Below are 16,067 nucleotides of genomic sequence, written 5' to 3'. Positions count from 1 at the left end.
TACAATCGGCTCGTGCACAGGTCTGTCTCCAGGTCTGTCTCCCTTGGAGGCAAACACGGTGACTATAAGTCTCGTTGGCGGCAGCGCTTCGCGCTGCAACGCCAGCGAGACCTAAAAAGGGCATTTGCTTTTAAAAGACGAGAACCCTCACTCACCCGTAGGTGACATGCTTCATCATTGGGTTCCCTCTTACACACTGTGCCCGCAAGGTGCACTGTCTGGGCTACAACTCTCCCTCAGGAGAGGAGCGTGAGGTGTTTTATACTCCAATGTTTAGGGATAGTGAGGGGCAGAGTGCAAAAATTATATCAAAAACAGTGGGTTAAAACTGTCTCAAAGAGGAAAAAATTGTTTAATAAGTATGCCAATGGACAGTATTAAAAAACAGTGTGGACGACAGGGATAAGGATGTTCCATATCTGGTCAGACCTGAGGTAAGGGGTATTTCTTTTTATTAATTCTTCCACTCCCTGCTGCTACCCCGCCCCTCCACTGCCGTTTCCTGTCCAGCCACTACTGAAAATACACTATAGGAATCCTGTGCCAACAGCTGCCTTCTGCAGTAGGCTCCTTCTGTGTCATGATACAAAAAATAATACACTAGGCTCAACTTCAGGGCATCCCTCACAAGAACTCCCACAACATACACTCTATGCCCTCCCCCATCCTTCTTTAACCATTTCAAAGGTTGCCTGTGCAAATCTTCTAAGCATTGGAGTACATGACCACTGCACCTTCTTGGGTCTTTCCACATATCCTTTATTAACAGTGAGGACCAGGGTGTCAAAAAAATGTCCTTTCAAGACCTCAGACCAACTCAGGTCAGGACCGCTCCTCCGGTCCCCATACCCTCCTTCCTATCTTCTTTCTACTAACCTACTGTGCTTTGTTACTTTCTCTCTCCCTCCTCTTCCTCCTCTTAAACCTCACTCACTATCCTCCTGTCCATTATGTAGAATCACACCCACTACTAGTACTCACTTTTCTTTACAATATTCCTCTCGCATTTCAACAACTTATACCTTTTTGTCTCCCAACCCCTATCAGCAGCATCCCCTATGATCTTTTCCCTGTCCCCTCAAATCTCTTGCACTGCATGCGATCTCTCATGCTCATCATAGTCATCCCTCTAACCATTTCTTTCGAGTTTCTTTTTCTTGGGGCAGATGTATCAAGATTCCATTTTGCGATTTCTAAATAGCGATTTGTAAGGAATCGCTATTTAGAAATCGCAAAATGGAATGTATGTAGAAAATCGCTATTTTTTTGCGATTTCTTAGTCTTCCTTATTTGCGAATACACACTTTGCGAATTCGCAATTAAGGAATAATTTCCAATGCATTCCTATGGGCCAGGAGGCCCATAGGAATGATTGTGAAATAATTCTCAATTTGCGATTCGCAATTGGCTAATCGCAAATTGAGAATAATTTCAAGGGTGCAGGGGTGTCTCAAAGGCACCCTGCTGCACCCCTGAAATCTACATGTGTGTGCATATGGCGCACATACATGCCCTATGGGCATGTATGTGCGTCACATGCCACCCTCACAAATGCCAAATAGGGCATTTTTAAAAGAAATCGCAAATAACCACCAACTACAAGTTGGTGGTAATTTGCGATTTCTTAACCCAAATTCGCAATTTCGAAAAACTAAATACATCGCATTTAAGGAATCGCAAAATTTGTGATTCCTTAAATGCTTAAGCAAAAAAAGGAATCGCAAATTTTTGCGATTCCTTACTTTGCAATTTTTTGATACATGTCAAAAAATGCTAATAAGCCTTTTGCGATTCGCAAAGGCCGCAATTCGCACATCTGCCCCGTAGTCTTTTATTATCTACCTCTCGCTGTAATCTCCCTCACTTTTCACCTTGTATTTTTTTTATCACTTCTTACTATCCATGAAGAATTGTTTAACTTATCAATGGAAAGGAATGTGTTGAGGAGGCTGACTTTCTATATGGTGTACACCTATTGGTGAGGCACCATGCGCTTAGGCCAGGCAGCCCTTAGTGATAGTAGCAGTGGTCCCTGATATCCAAAGCTTTCAAGGGATAGCTGTGGAGAGCAGCTAAGGCTTATTCAGGAAGGTGTAAAGGGAGTACATTACCACTCAGTCAGTGAGGAGTACACACAAGAAAAAACCACACCAGTTATAGAAAAAAACTTCAGTATTTATTAAACATAGCACTAAGAACTACTTTGGTGTATCTCCTAACCAGTGATATCAAACCACATAGAAATATACTTCAAAACACGTAAGTAAAGCATAGAAAACACACAGGCCCCTATGGGGGGGCCAAACCATATACTAAGAAAATTGAATGCAAGGTGAGTCCCAAACCAGGGCTGATACCCAAGGATGAAGAAGCCATGTGAAACACAGAACCACCAAAGGTCAGTAGCTAGAAACCCCCAGGCGCCCAGGTGCAGAGGTGTTACACTGGGTCAAATGTCCATGGGCTAACACAGAGAAAGTCGCGGTTGGTATTTTACGGATTCAGGACCCTTCCCAAAGGACCCGAAGAAACCAGTTGGATCAAGGAAGGTTAGAGAGCCACTCCACCCATGGATACCCAGGGAACCAGGATATCTGGGGAGCCCAAGTGCATAGGTGCGAAGTGGTGTTGGAACCGCTGGTTGATTTCAATGGAGGATCTTGGAAGTTCAGCGGCTACAGCGTGGACCAGGTTGGTGGAACCCAACCATGGATTCTGGACGAGAAGTACCTGAAAGCAGAGGGGACCGTGTCCAAACTACCCAGAGGTGCGCAGGAGGAGCAGGAGCAAGATTTCACGCCTTGTCAGAGGTGCTTGCTGTAGCATGCATGCATTGATTTAGCAGCTGTGGAGCCCAGGCAACGATGCAGGAGCACAGGAGCCATCCACAACTTAAGTGTGAATCCCATGACATCAGGAAACAGTTTATCTGGTAGTAGTAGCTAACAACATCACAGCTATCAGGATATCAATGATAAAATGTTCCTGCTTTTACATTCAGGTAGAAATCAATCATTTGTAAGTGAAATGGCAAATCGATTTGAAATAGATTAAGGCAAAGCATGATATACAATTCTCCTACATGCATGCCTCTTCAGATAGCGCATTTGATTTGAAATCATCTGGATCAGCGTTTTTAACCTGTGTTCCAGGGACCCCTAGGGGTCTGGGAAACCTACGCAGTGGTCTAATTCTGCTCATAAGACATAATAATGCTGACCGCCTAATAAAGTGTATATCAATATAGAAGCAAAATGTACAACTGAAAATTCAAAAATGTTTTGCAAATGTGCAGCAGTAAGAAATTGTCGGCTAATAATTCATTTAGTATCCTCAGATTGATTCTTGAGAGCAGTGCAAGTACATCAAATAGAATACATTATGGCCAATGGATGGTCTGAATTGAATTTATACCTGCCGATTAAAAGTCAAATGTTGTTTATTTAACTTTTGTTTGGGAATTAAATAAAATATTTCATCAATGTGTATTTGTTTGATGAATGCTTGTAATTCTGTGTATTGTTTTGCAGTGCAAGTCATCAAATATCACATGGCTAGATAAAGAATCTGCTGCATAATGTGCCTTCAGTGATTGCATAATATGCAGCATTTATTTTTGTTACATTTAGTCTACCCTACAACATTTTTCAAATTTCATTTTCATCAGGAACAATCTCATCTTGTAAAGTAATTGGATACTCATTTTCAAGTCATCCTTAAATCATCAGGAATAGTGACACCTCCTGAAGTCATCAGATACTCATTTTCAAGTCATCTTTAAAGCATCACAAATAATTACACCTTCTAAAGTCATCAGATACTCATTTTCAAGTCATCCTCAAATCATCAGGCTCAACTTTGAAGCTTTGCTGATGACTTCAAGAGCGTGATGATGTCTGATGATGTGAAAATGACTTCCAATGTAGTTGGATGGTCATCGGATGACTTGAGGATGGCTTCTAAAGTAATCCTGTTTGACTTGGGTGCCCCAGCCCCAGCTTGAGTCATAAAACTCGCTGAGCACGCTCATTATCAGTCTGCAGCCTGATGATCATTATGTAAAATAAACACAGCCTTCAAAAGGGAAATGTGACCCTGCGCTTATTTAAAAATTAACTCAAGGCTATGAGCTTCTCATGAAGCGCCTGAGATTTACTAGTAGCTCACGGTCGACTGGCTGAAGTCAACTGTTCTGGTACTGCTGTTTCAATTAAACACCCAACAAGGAGTAACCAAATTCACAGCCAAAATTTACTGAGGATATGAGTCGTTTTTTCACGTTCAATTACTTGCGATAAAGTGTCCCTAAAAGTGTCTCACTTGAAGTGTGCTGTAGAGTCCTGGAACACGGGCCTAGCACACTATGGACACGGGCACACTGTCATGTAGTTGGTGGCCAGATTAACACTGAACTACGCCCAGGTCCCTGGGCTCTTTATTCATTGCTCTGCTTGCTGGCCGAGCCCACGCTGGGCCAGCCTATTGTGGTGACCCTGTCGGGGTCTGCAGAGACCACCCCCTCCTAACAGTTGCGAGGTGGGTTGGTCCATTAAAGGCAACACTACATTCCTCCTTTACCGAAAGAACAAAACAAACAACACTGCGAGAACATTTCAAACTACAAAACAGTGGACATCAGTCTCTGACAACTAAGGCACTTATGGCGCAGTCTTACTTGGTTCGCTAAATTCTTCTGCTCCCAACTCACAGGTGTCGGCAACGGGATACAAAGTCCTGGTACTTCTGGGATGGCCGAAGATGGGGCCGCAGGCTGTACCGGTTCTGACTGCTCCGGGCAGGAGGGGTCAGAGGCACCGCTGCTGAGTCTTCAGTATCCAACGCCGACTGGCTACTTCGGTATTTTTGGCTTTGGAGTCTTTCTGGAGCAGGGGTAACTCGGCTGTCTGGTAGCCGGGCGGCAGTTACTGTCTCCTCCTGGCCCCTGCGGGCTGCTTGGCTCCGTGGTGTCAGGCTCGTCCGGCATTGGGAACTCTTTGAATTCGTAGGCGGGGATTCTCTTAAAAAATGACACATTCCTGGTTACCTTCTCGTTACCTCGGGAGGCCGTTACCATGGTTCCTTTGACTTCCGTCACAGTCCATGGGTCCACCTCGAACGGCATCCTGAACTTTCCGTCTGGGTGGCGGTCCCGTACGAGTACTCTGTCGCCGACAGCGATGGGGCTGTCTTCAGCAAGTCTTTTCCGGGATGCTACTTGGTTGGTCTTTGTCCACCGTGCCAGCGACTGATTCGGAGGGTTTGGGAACTCTGTCTACAAAGGATGGTGTGGGATGGTGTCAGTCACCATTCTGCCAAAACAGAATCGGCTCGGGAAATCCCGGTGGTGCAGTGGGGTGTGAGGCGATATTCCTGAAGGAACTGTTACAGGTTTTGTTCCAGGATGAGGCAGTCGGCGAGAGCTACTTGGATAGTCTTGTTTAGTGTCCGCATCAGCCGCTGTACTTCCCCGTTCGCCTGGGGCCACCTGCGGGTCACCCGGTGATGCCTGACAGGTGGGACGAAAGATACTCTGAGAGTTCAGTGCTGGTGAAGGGTGGGCCGTTGTCCGTGCGGAGTTCCCCGATCAGGCCGTGGGTTGCCATAACCTTTTCCAGTTTGGGGATGACATCTCCCGCTGCTGTGGAAGAGAGAATTTCAACTTCTGGGTACTGTGAAAAGTCATCTATGACAACCGCACTGGCTCTTTCCCTTGGGGATGTGGGACCCGTTTCGGTGATCACGGGTGCTGGTTGGTTGGGAAGGCTGGTCGCTAAGCACACCGGGCAGCGTTAGATGACGGATTCAACTTGTTGGTCTAGTCCCGGAAACCAGACTTTGCTCCTAAGGCGGTTCTTAGATTTCACTATCCCTTGGTGCGCTCCATGTGCGAGGAGGGCGGCTTGGTGAGTTAGGCGCCCGGGTAGGACGAGGCGGGGACCTCTTAGGAGACAGCCAACCGTGGAGACTGACAGCTCGTTGTGCACCTGGTGGAGAGCCTTCAGCGTGGACTGCGCTTCTGTGGTGCGAAATGGCGTTGGGTTTGGAGTGGCTTTCAGTCACCCGAGGAAAGTGCTTGGATGGCGATCTGGAGGCAGTCGTCGTCCTTAGTAGCCTAGATCACTTCCTCCAGCGATATAGGGCGGGGCCTGGACCGCTCAATGATCATCAGTACGTACTCTTCTGTGGCCGTGGCTTCCGCCGCTTCTGGCTCCGTGACTGGTCGAGCGTGCCAAGACAGGAAGTCGGCTGGGTTGCGGGTACCTGGTCTATACTCCACTGTGAATTGGGATTCCTGAAGTTGTAACACCCACTTCTCTATTCACGGGGGTGGCCGTGATGAAGATCCTTGGAAGAGTGGGAGTAGGGGTTTGTGATCAGTTATTACTACAAACGGATGTCCATACAGATAGATGTGGAAATGGCGACAACCCCACAAGATTGGGGGGGCTAGGTGGCGCTGGACCGTAATAGTCTCGCTGATGTAATGCTCCCGCTGATCCGAGCGGAATAATAAAAATAAATCCCATCCTGCTTCATAAAACCAATCCGTTAATTTCACCATTAAGCGGCGGAAGGTGCACTGGTGCCGTGATCTAAACGTGGAGCTGGTAGCCCGTCTTACACTGGAGCAGCGCACCGTGGAGCACGGAAGCGGAGCGTGGGCTGAGTGACCTGGAAGCATCTGCTGACCGAAGGTGCTACGCGAGGCCGCTGCTGCACAGGCCCGCCCGCGGGGCTGACTGAGGCACTGCGCAGATGTCCAGGGCCGATCGGGCGGCCCCCGAAGACCGGCCCCCCTGTTGAACAGCCCTGCGGTCGGAGATGCAGGCTGCACTGCAATGGTCCTGGGAGACTGTTATATGTGATAACTCCGACACACGTGAGGCGAATGGAGACCGGCGGGGACCCCCGCATGCCGGACGGGGAGACGGTGAGGAGTGGGGACGGCAGGAGGCGTCGGAGGCTTAGATACTGCGGCGGAGCCCTGGGATGAAGAGCGGCGAAGTGAGAAAAATCGAGGGAGCGCAATAGGCGGGTGAGGAGCGCTGGCACCGAGTGGCGAACCCCGAGCCGCCATTTTGAATGTGGGACAGTTGCTAACCCCTCGATCTAGCGCAGGCACAAAAGACCACCACGCTGGCTGAGTTGAGGATCGGTTGGCCCTGTTGATACTGGCCTACTGGCGACTCCCTGTTGTGGCCAACTGCCCCACACGTCCATTGGTACTCTGGCAACACCCTGATGATAAGAGCGACTGGGACGTGGTGCTGCGAGCCCTGAAAGAGCGAAAGAGACTGCGCACAGTAAGGCTGAGACTGGCTGTGCCCCACACATCTGCTCCCTAGTGGCATGTATAACAGATCTGGGCAAGTAAACTGACAGAACGTATGGGGACGAGAGGGTGCATTTGGAAGCTGGTCATTGCTGACGCTCTGCGGCGGGCCCCCTAGCCGCCATCTTGAATGAGAGACAGGCATTGGTCCCTTGGACCTAGCAGTGGTGGAGGAACCGCTCCGCTTGCTAATCTGAGGAACGGTAACTCCTGCTGGCCTTATAATACTGGCGTATACCGACTGAGACCTACTGATACACCCGTTCCCTGGTACTTCGGCTACTAACTATAGATGCAGGCGGCAGGGGCGCAGTACGGAAGGGCCTAAAGTGGTCGAAAGAGCAAGCGCATAGTGAGGGGAAGACTGGCTGTGGCTAATAGACTTACTTTCCTGCGGCACGAATCTCAGATTTGCGCGTACGGCTGGTAGCAACCAGACATGGGGAGGGCGGAGCCCAAACAGGCGAAACTATCATTCAACGCGCGCAAGGCGCCAGGCCACAGGGATGAGGGTTGGAAGGTGTTGCTGGTGGGACTGCAGCAGAGCCTCACCTCAATAGACTCAAAAATAGACGCCATGAACAACAGGCTGGAGACAGTGGTTGCGAAACTTGATCAGCAAGAGGAGCGGCTAAAAGAAGCAGAGCATAGAGTGTCGAGTTTGGAGGATGGAGCGGTGACCAGTACACAGCACATGTCACAGATGGACAAACTACGGAAGGTAATCGCGGACAAGAATGAGGAGTTGGAGGCCCGCTCCCGCAGAAATAACGTAAGAGTACTGGGATTGGCGGAATCCACAAACACTGGAAGAATGGAGGACTTTATGGAACGACTGTTGGTAGATCTCTTTGGTAAGGACTCCTTTTCCGCGGATATGACCATCGAATGGGCCCATGGATCCTTGTCGGTGCGCCCTCCTCCAGGGGCCCCACCGCGCCCTGTGATAATGCGCTTCTTGAATTATCGCGACAGGGACGCTGCTTCGGCTAGCGCGCGAAAAAGGTGAGGTACGATATGAAAATATCACCTTAGCCTTCTATCCCGACTTCACCCAGGCCGTACAGGAAGCGTGCCACAAATTCGCAGCTGTAAAGAAAAAGCTACAAGCTCAAGAAATCACGTACGCCATGCTCTGCCCTGCGAGGTTAAGGATTCAGCACAGGGGGAAACAACATATCTTCAACTCTCCTCAACTGGTAGAGGAGTATCTTAAACGCAACCGAAGGTCAACATCCCGAGACGGGGCTGCCCGTCAACGCTCCCGGTCCCACTCGCCATTGTCGGAGCCGGGCTGACACAGACTCTGGATATGATGCGGAGCATAGCAGTACCGAAACCCAGGGATATCTGGACGTTGTGCCGTTTGGTGATGTATAGCTACAGACTATTGTTTTGTTGGACTAACTTGCCGCCCGGGCACTCGCCTCCGTCCTGTCAGACTGACCCCCTTGCTTAATCGGGTTGGGGACAGGTGAGATAGAGAGGCTGAGTGAGTACGGCGGGCCCCTAGTGGTACCCTATTGAGGGCATTCCCCTTGTTATTGGTTTTGGTTGGTTTTTCCAAAGTACGAATGCAACTTGTTGAGGCGGATGTTGGGGAGGGGAGGGTTGCGATTCTCTGGCAAGTTGTGGGTGCCGGTGTGGGTGGGGGAATGGTTGGGGGAATTGGGGCAAAGACACAATGTAAGATTGAGCAAGACAGAGACGACCATTACAGTAAGCAGAACGTATTAGGTATGCAACATGACCAGTGACATAAGTAATAGAGATGACCTAAATGTCATCTGTTGGAACGTGAGAGGTTTGAATGATCCGAGAAAGCGGAGGCAGGGGCTGGGATATTTAGACCGCCATCACATCCATGTGGCCCTCCTACAGGAGACCCATCTCCAGAGCGGAGGGGCGCCTCAATTCGCTACACGATGGCCCTCCCACAGCTGCTTCGCTTCATACTCCAGCTACTCCAGGGGGGTTGCTATACTTATCAAACGGGGAGTGAGGTTTGTGTTGGGTGGGATGGACCTGGATCCTGTAGGGAGGTACTGTTTGCTATGGGGGAGGCTGAACTCCCATGACGTTGCAATTGCAAATTACTATGGCCCCAATGTAGTTGATGCACATTCCTTACTTATGCAGAGAGGCAAATTGCACACGGTGGGGTCCACCTATGTCATCTGGGGGGGAGATTTTAATACCGTGGTGGATCCCAGATATGATCGCTCCCAGGCCACGGCGGTGCATTACTCCATTGCTCAACGCACCCTGCATGACACCTTAGAGTCTGATTATTTATTGGACACGTGGCGTCACGTGCACCTCTCACGAAAAGAAGGGACACACCACTCAGCTGTTCATAACACATGGGCCAGATTGGATTATGTATTGGTAACGGTGGGAATGGTACATTGGGTTAGTAGGGCAACGCACCTGGCACGAACGTATTCCGATCCCTCTCCGGTGATGGTGACATTGCGACCACCGGTAGATCTTTCCCCCTATCTTAACTGGCGATTGAATCCACTACACTTGCAGGACGCGGTGTTTAGAACGGTGATGGAACAGGACATCCGGGATTTTTTTATTAGGAAAATTGACTCGGTGGACAGCCTAACAACAGTATGGGAGGCATTTAAGGTGACAGTGCGCGGGTGGTGCATTGCAAAGGGAGGGGGTATACTACGGGATCTCCGGCGAGAACTACATAAATTGGAAGGGGAGTTGAAAACGCTAGAAAGGGAAATTGGTGACAGAGGAGATTCCGGTGTGCTGCGAGCCAGCCTGAGAGAGAAAATGTTGGAATATAAAGAGGCGGCAGACAGAGAGTGCAAGTTCAGAGGGAGACACTTTGTAGCCCGAGTGTACGGCGAAGGGGATAGACCAGGCAGAGCTCTAGCCAGTGCGATCCGGACCCCTAGATTTCAGAACTATATCACAGAATTGCAAGATGAGCGTGTAGTGGTGCATAGAAACCTCCCAGACCAAATGTCTACCTTGGTGGATTTTTACGCCAGGTTATACACGTCGCAGAGAGGTTCCCCGCTACTTGGAAGACACCACGCTGGCTTGGCTTGGGGACGCGCAATGTAAGTTTCTGGCCCACAACTTAGAGGTACATGAGATAACAGAGGCCATTATGTCCATGTCGTCTGGGAAAGATGGGCTCCCTATAGACTTATACAAAACCTATGCGACTGTCTTAGTACCCATATTAAAAGCAGTGTTCTGCGCAGCTCTGGAGGAGGGCTGCTTACCAACAACCATGAGGGAAGCACAAATGATGTCCTTGTTGAAACCTGGTAAGTCCCCACTACATTGTGACCCGTACCGGCCTTTATCGCTGCTCAATAGTGACATGAAAATTTTAGAAAAAGTACTTGCAACAACTTAATTCTAGAAAAGCTTGTTTTACCTGATCAGGCTGGTTTCGTGCCGCACCGAGCAACTGCCCATAATCTTCGGACTCTTTTGGCTGTCCTACAAGATATTGACCCAAATAGTGCGGCGGTGGCTGTCTTTCTGGATGCCACCAAAGTGTTTGATTCTATAGAATGGGACTATTTGACGGGGACGTTGCATCGAATGGAAATGCCTGTTTCCTTTGTTAATTGGATTCAACTGCTATATACTCGCCGTGCGCCAGAGTCCTTCTTAATGGCTCTAGATCTGCGGCCTTCCCGATCGCCAGGGGAACGCGGCAGGGCTGCCCGCTCTCCCCGGTGTTATTCGTCCTAGCGATAGAACCCCTTGCTGCGAAGCTAAGGCAACATCACAATCATAGGGCCCTCATATACCCATCCAGACAGCTACTAGTGTCGCTATATGCAGACGACATAACGCTGTACATACATAAAACCGCAAGATAATCTTAACCCCGTGCTGAGAGAGATAACTAAGTTCGGTGCAGTGGCTGGTGTGCAAATAAATTGGGGCAAATCTGCAGTATTTCCATTAACGGGCCATACCCTGCCCCACACATTAGACTACCCCCTAACGTGGGAGACAGGAGAGTTTAAATATCTGGGCATCCAAGTCACAAGGGATAGAGAGGCTTTGATGAGGACAAATTATGGACAAGCCATGGATAAGGTGACTGATAACATTTCTAAATGGATTAGATTACCCCTTTCGATGGCTGGTAGGATATCATTAATCAAAATGAACATATTGCCGAAATTCTTATATTTATTTATAAATATTCCATACCACCCAGGTCCCTTTTACTTTTATACGCTTAATACACAATTAGCACGTCTCATTTGGGGGTTAAGCAAGCACGTTTGAAGTTAACCACACTTAGGTTGCCCTACCATTTGGGTGGGTTCGATGTTCCTAATTTCGAACAATATTACTATAGCGCACAGGCACACTTTGCGACATACTGGTTTCACCCGCCCTCGTATATGCCTCACCTCGCAGTAGAGGATGGGTATATAGCTCCTGGGTATGTGTTCACCCCGTCCAAGGAGCGGTGCGAAGACCCTTCCACGGTGGACTGTACAGATCGAGCGTGGAACTGGCTAGCGAAGGCTGAAGGTATACGCCTGATGTACTCCCCTAGGGTATCCTTGCGACATTGCCCCTTGTTGCAGGTGACGAGTGAAAAGATTTGCCAACGTTTGTTAGAAAAATTACAATATAGGACTTGGGGAGATTTGTACATTGAAGGGAAATTCCGCACGAAAGATCAGTTTTTTGGAGAACGTGAGCACTCCTTTATGGACGTGTTCCTTTACACACGACTCAGGCAGAGTGTCCGGGCCAGGACCCCGGATTTTCCGCAGGAACCGGAGACTTTTATGTCATTACACTTAATGCTACACATTGAGGCACCTACACATGTCATATCACTGTTATATAAGCGAGTACGTAGTGCTCCTCCCCTTCACCAAGTCCGAGCTAGAAGGGAATGGGATGGGGACCTAGAAAGCCCTCCAACTGATGATCAGTGGGAGGCGGCCTGTCTCCAAACTGAAGCAATATCTGGCAATAGTAGGCTGCGGTTATTGCACTATAAATTTTTGCACCGGCTCGATCATACCCCTGTGCGGTTGCATAGGTTCCACCTTAGAGAGGATGACAAATGTCTGCGTTGCGGCCAACAGGGGGCGGACTTTATGCATTTGGCTTGGGGGTGCCCCCAGGTAGCCTCTTCGCAGGGTTGTCTAGTATGTTGGACAAACGACTCGAACCAACTCCCCTTTGGGCTCTGCTGGGACTGACTGGCGACATAAGGACCCCGCACTGACATTTCCTGGCATTGGGTGTGCTATTGGCACGACGACAAGTGGCTTGCAGGTGGAGGAGGGGCAGGGCCCCTAAATTTAAGGATTGGATACACGACATGTCTACTTGGCAGGAATACCTTCATGTTTACGCAGAACTGCTGCCGTTGAGGTCTCACCCACGTGACATTTGGGGACCTTTGACGGATTACTTAGTAAGGCAGGATGAAAGTGAGGTGGTAGAGGAGAGATGAGTGTGTGGGGTGTGGTTGGGATATGGTGCGGAGCTGGAACCATTGCCGGGGGAGCGGGGGCTGCGGGGTGGGAGACATATGGGTGGTGAGTAGGAGGTAGGACAATGGATCTAGCTGAGAGTATGCCGCCACTTCAGAGACGCTATCTCGCTTGGCGAGAGGACATTCGAACTATAAATTTGAAAATGGAAGTACTGGTGGCTTTTGCTTCTCTTGGATGCAGCTTGAGGGGGGGAGTTGGGTTAGGGAGGAGGGGAAGGGGGGAGGGGACTGGGGGAGGTGGGAAGGGACAGGAACTGGTTGACATTTCTATGTATGGCTTTAATTGCATTTTGATGAATAATTTGCATTGGATTGTAGATCACGATATAATGAACAATAAAGGTTTAAAAAAAACACCACAAGATTGCATTGGTCTTCTTCTCGATTTGAGAGTAGCGTTGCTCCGTGGGTGTAAGGATCCTGCTGGCGTAGGTGACAGGAGCCCACTCTCCACAGGTCTGCTGCTGAGTCAGCACTGCTACGAGACCCGTGGGGCTAGCATCTACCACTAGCTGGGACTCATTCCTGGGGTCAAAGTATGCCAAAGTCATGTTGGCTGAAAGGGCGGCCTTGGTTCTCTGGAACGCCTCCTCTTGCTCTGCTTCCCACACCCAGTGGCTGGTGGACTTGGTGAGGTCTCGCAGGGGACCAGTCAGATCGGACAGATTTTTGATGACGCGTCCTCAATATGTAACCATTCCCAGGAAACTGCGGACTCCGGATACTGATGTCGGAGCGGGAGCATTCTGGATGTCTTTTACTTTGTCCGGATCGGGCCAATGCCTTTGTCGGAGAAGCGGTATCCGAAGAAGCTGATGTCCCTCCTCAGGAACTCGCACTTTTCGCGGTGGAGGGTGAGTCCGCTGTCTCGGAGTCGGGTGAACACGGCATGGAGGCATTGGAGGTGCTCTTCCAGGGTGGGTGCATGCACAAGGATGTCGTCGCAGACTTTTAGGACACCGTCCAGCCCCTGGAGGACATTCTTGACTATGTTCTGGAACACCTCCGCGGCACTGGAGATGCAGAAGTTGAGACGAGTGCAGTCTTGCAGCCGAGCAGGAATCCGGAACCTTCCCGAGAGTCATACACCTTGGCATGCTGGTGGGTGGCTTCATGGGAGAGATCGGCCTGGAACACTCTGCACAGCCTGAGTGGAGACCTGGTGCCGTAGGCGTAGACCTGTACTCTGGTGGGCGAATCGCTGGGGGATTCGGCAAACCCCTGTAGACGCTGGCTGCCATGAGGTTAATGGTGGCCCCGGTGTTGAAGAGGGCTGCAACTATCTGGTCTTGTATCTTGACGTTACACATGGGCTAGGCAGGCTGGACAGCCGAGAGGGAGTTCAACATCCTGACCACGTGGACGGTGGTTGCGTCGGCCTCATCGTCATCCATGTCACTGCTGGGTGGACCTTCGGGGGACGGTTCGATCGTACACACTCTCCGAGGTGGGCAACTCTGTCTCCTTCTCGGTGTTGACCAACATACTTTTGAATAGTGGTTTACTTTCCCGCAGGCACTGCAGGTTTTACCTTGCGCAGGGCAGGCTCCGTCGTGAGATGATGGGCCTCCGCACCATCCGCATGGGCGGTCGTCTGAGGTCTGTGCGTGACTCCTGGGTATCAGTACGCAGGGCGCACACTGGTTCCTCCTTGACTGTGGCGTCTGGTTTCGGGTCCATGTGCGCCGCCCTGGCCTTCGACAGTTATATGGAGCAGCCAAGCCTCAGTATGTTCCTCCACAGCATGTTGTCCTCCTGCAGGACCCATTCGCGTAGTTTGGACGACGCGCAGCCCTGGATGAATTGGGCACGGACCTCATCGTCTTCGTCCGGGAGGGTGCAGGTGCTCGCTAGCTCCTTCAGCCTGGCATAGAAAACATCTACAGATTCTTCCGGGAGTTGGCGGGCCTGGCGGAGCAGGAACCGCTCATAGTCGGGGCTGGCGAACGGCTCGAAGTACGCAGTGATGGCGTCGCGCATCGTGGCGTAGTTTCTGGGTGGGCCGGCTTCCCTGATACATTTAGATATTTTGTGGATGTCCGCCCCGCCTAGATGGAGCAACATGGAACGACGTCGTGGAGCCGCGATCTCAGCGGCCTCGAAACAATTCTCCAGGCGCTCCACCCATTCCTTCCAGCAAGCTGCCTGGGAGGGTGGGGGCCCATTGACAGTGAAGGGCTCAAGCGGGGGCACTGTAGCCATGTTGGCGCAGGCAGGGGCGTGGTCGGACTGGGCAACCAGCGTAGGCAAAACAAACTGCGGCAAGTTCAGAGGCCAGGCTCAACCTTGACTTGGCGTGAGGCAGTGGCAGACCGGAGCTGCAGCAGGCAGGTGTGGACCAGGCGTGACCCAGGGTGCGCTTGAAGCGCTGTGTGATGGTGCTGCGTAGGCGGTGGCCTAAAAGCGCAGTGTAGAACCAGACTGTGTGGTGGACGGTGCGGGAAGGTGGCCTTACAGTGTCCAGGCACCACGTGGCTCAGGCAACAGGCAGCAGCCTCTCGTGACACTGAGGCTAAGGAATGGGCCAAACATGTCTTCCCCGGGTGTGTGCAACACAGTGGGGGCACCTGGAGGCTCCATGCAGCACTCGCGCTCAAATGCACTCACGCGCGTAGGCTGCAGGCGGGCCGAGGAGATGTCGGGGCCTTCGATGTGTGCGTGCATGCGCAGCCGGCCTTCACCGTAGCCGGAGCAGCTGCGAGCCGCACCCGGTGGAGAGATTCCTAGGAGATGACGGCTGCGCTTCTTAAACGGCGGCCACGGGAGGCACCAGGGCCAAGGTGCGAATCTTCGCCACAGCAGCGGGCTGAGAGCGGGACTCGCCGCAGAGCTGTGTGAGCGGGAGCACGCACACCGGTGGCAAGGTAGGCCGTGCAGGAGGCGCGGCAGGGGCGCTTCAGCGATGAGAGTGCCGGCAGCGGGCACAAATGTGGTGGCGAGGTTCGGCGGGGTGGTCAGACCATCTCGTCACCAGTGTAGAGTCCTGGAACACGGGCCTAGCACACCATGGACACGGGCAGACAGTCATGTAGTTGGTGGCCAGATTAACAATGAACCACCCCAGGTCCCTGGGCTCTTTATTCATTGCTCTGCGTGCTGGCCGAGCATACGCTGGGCCAGCCTATTGTGGTGACGCTGTCGGGGTCTGCAGAGACCACCCCCTCCTAACAGTTGCGAGGTGGGTCAGTCCATTAAAGGCAACGCTACATGCGC

The sequence above is a fragment of the Lissotriton helveticus genome, chromosome 9 (assembly GCF_964261635.1).
Source record: "Lissotriton helveticus chromosome 9, aLisHel1.1, whole genome shotgun sequence".
NCBI lineage: Eukaryota > Metazoa > Chordata > Amphibia > Caudata > Salamandridae > Lissotriton > Lissotriton helveticus.
The sequence above is the reverse complement of the archived record's forward strand: the minus strand, read 5'-3'. Positions refer to the sequence as shown.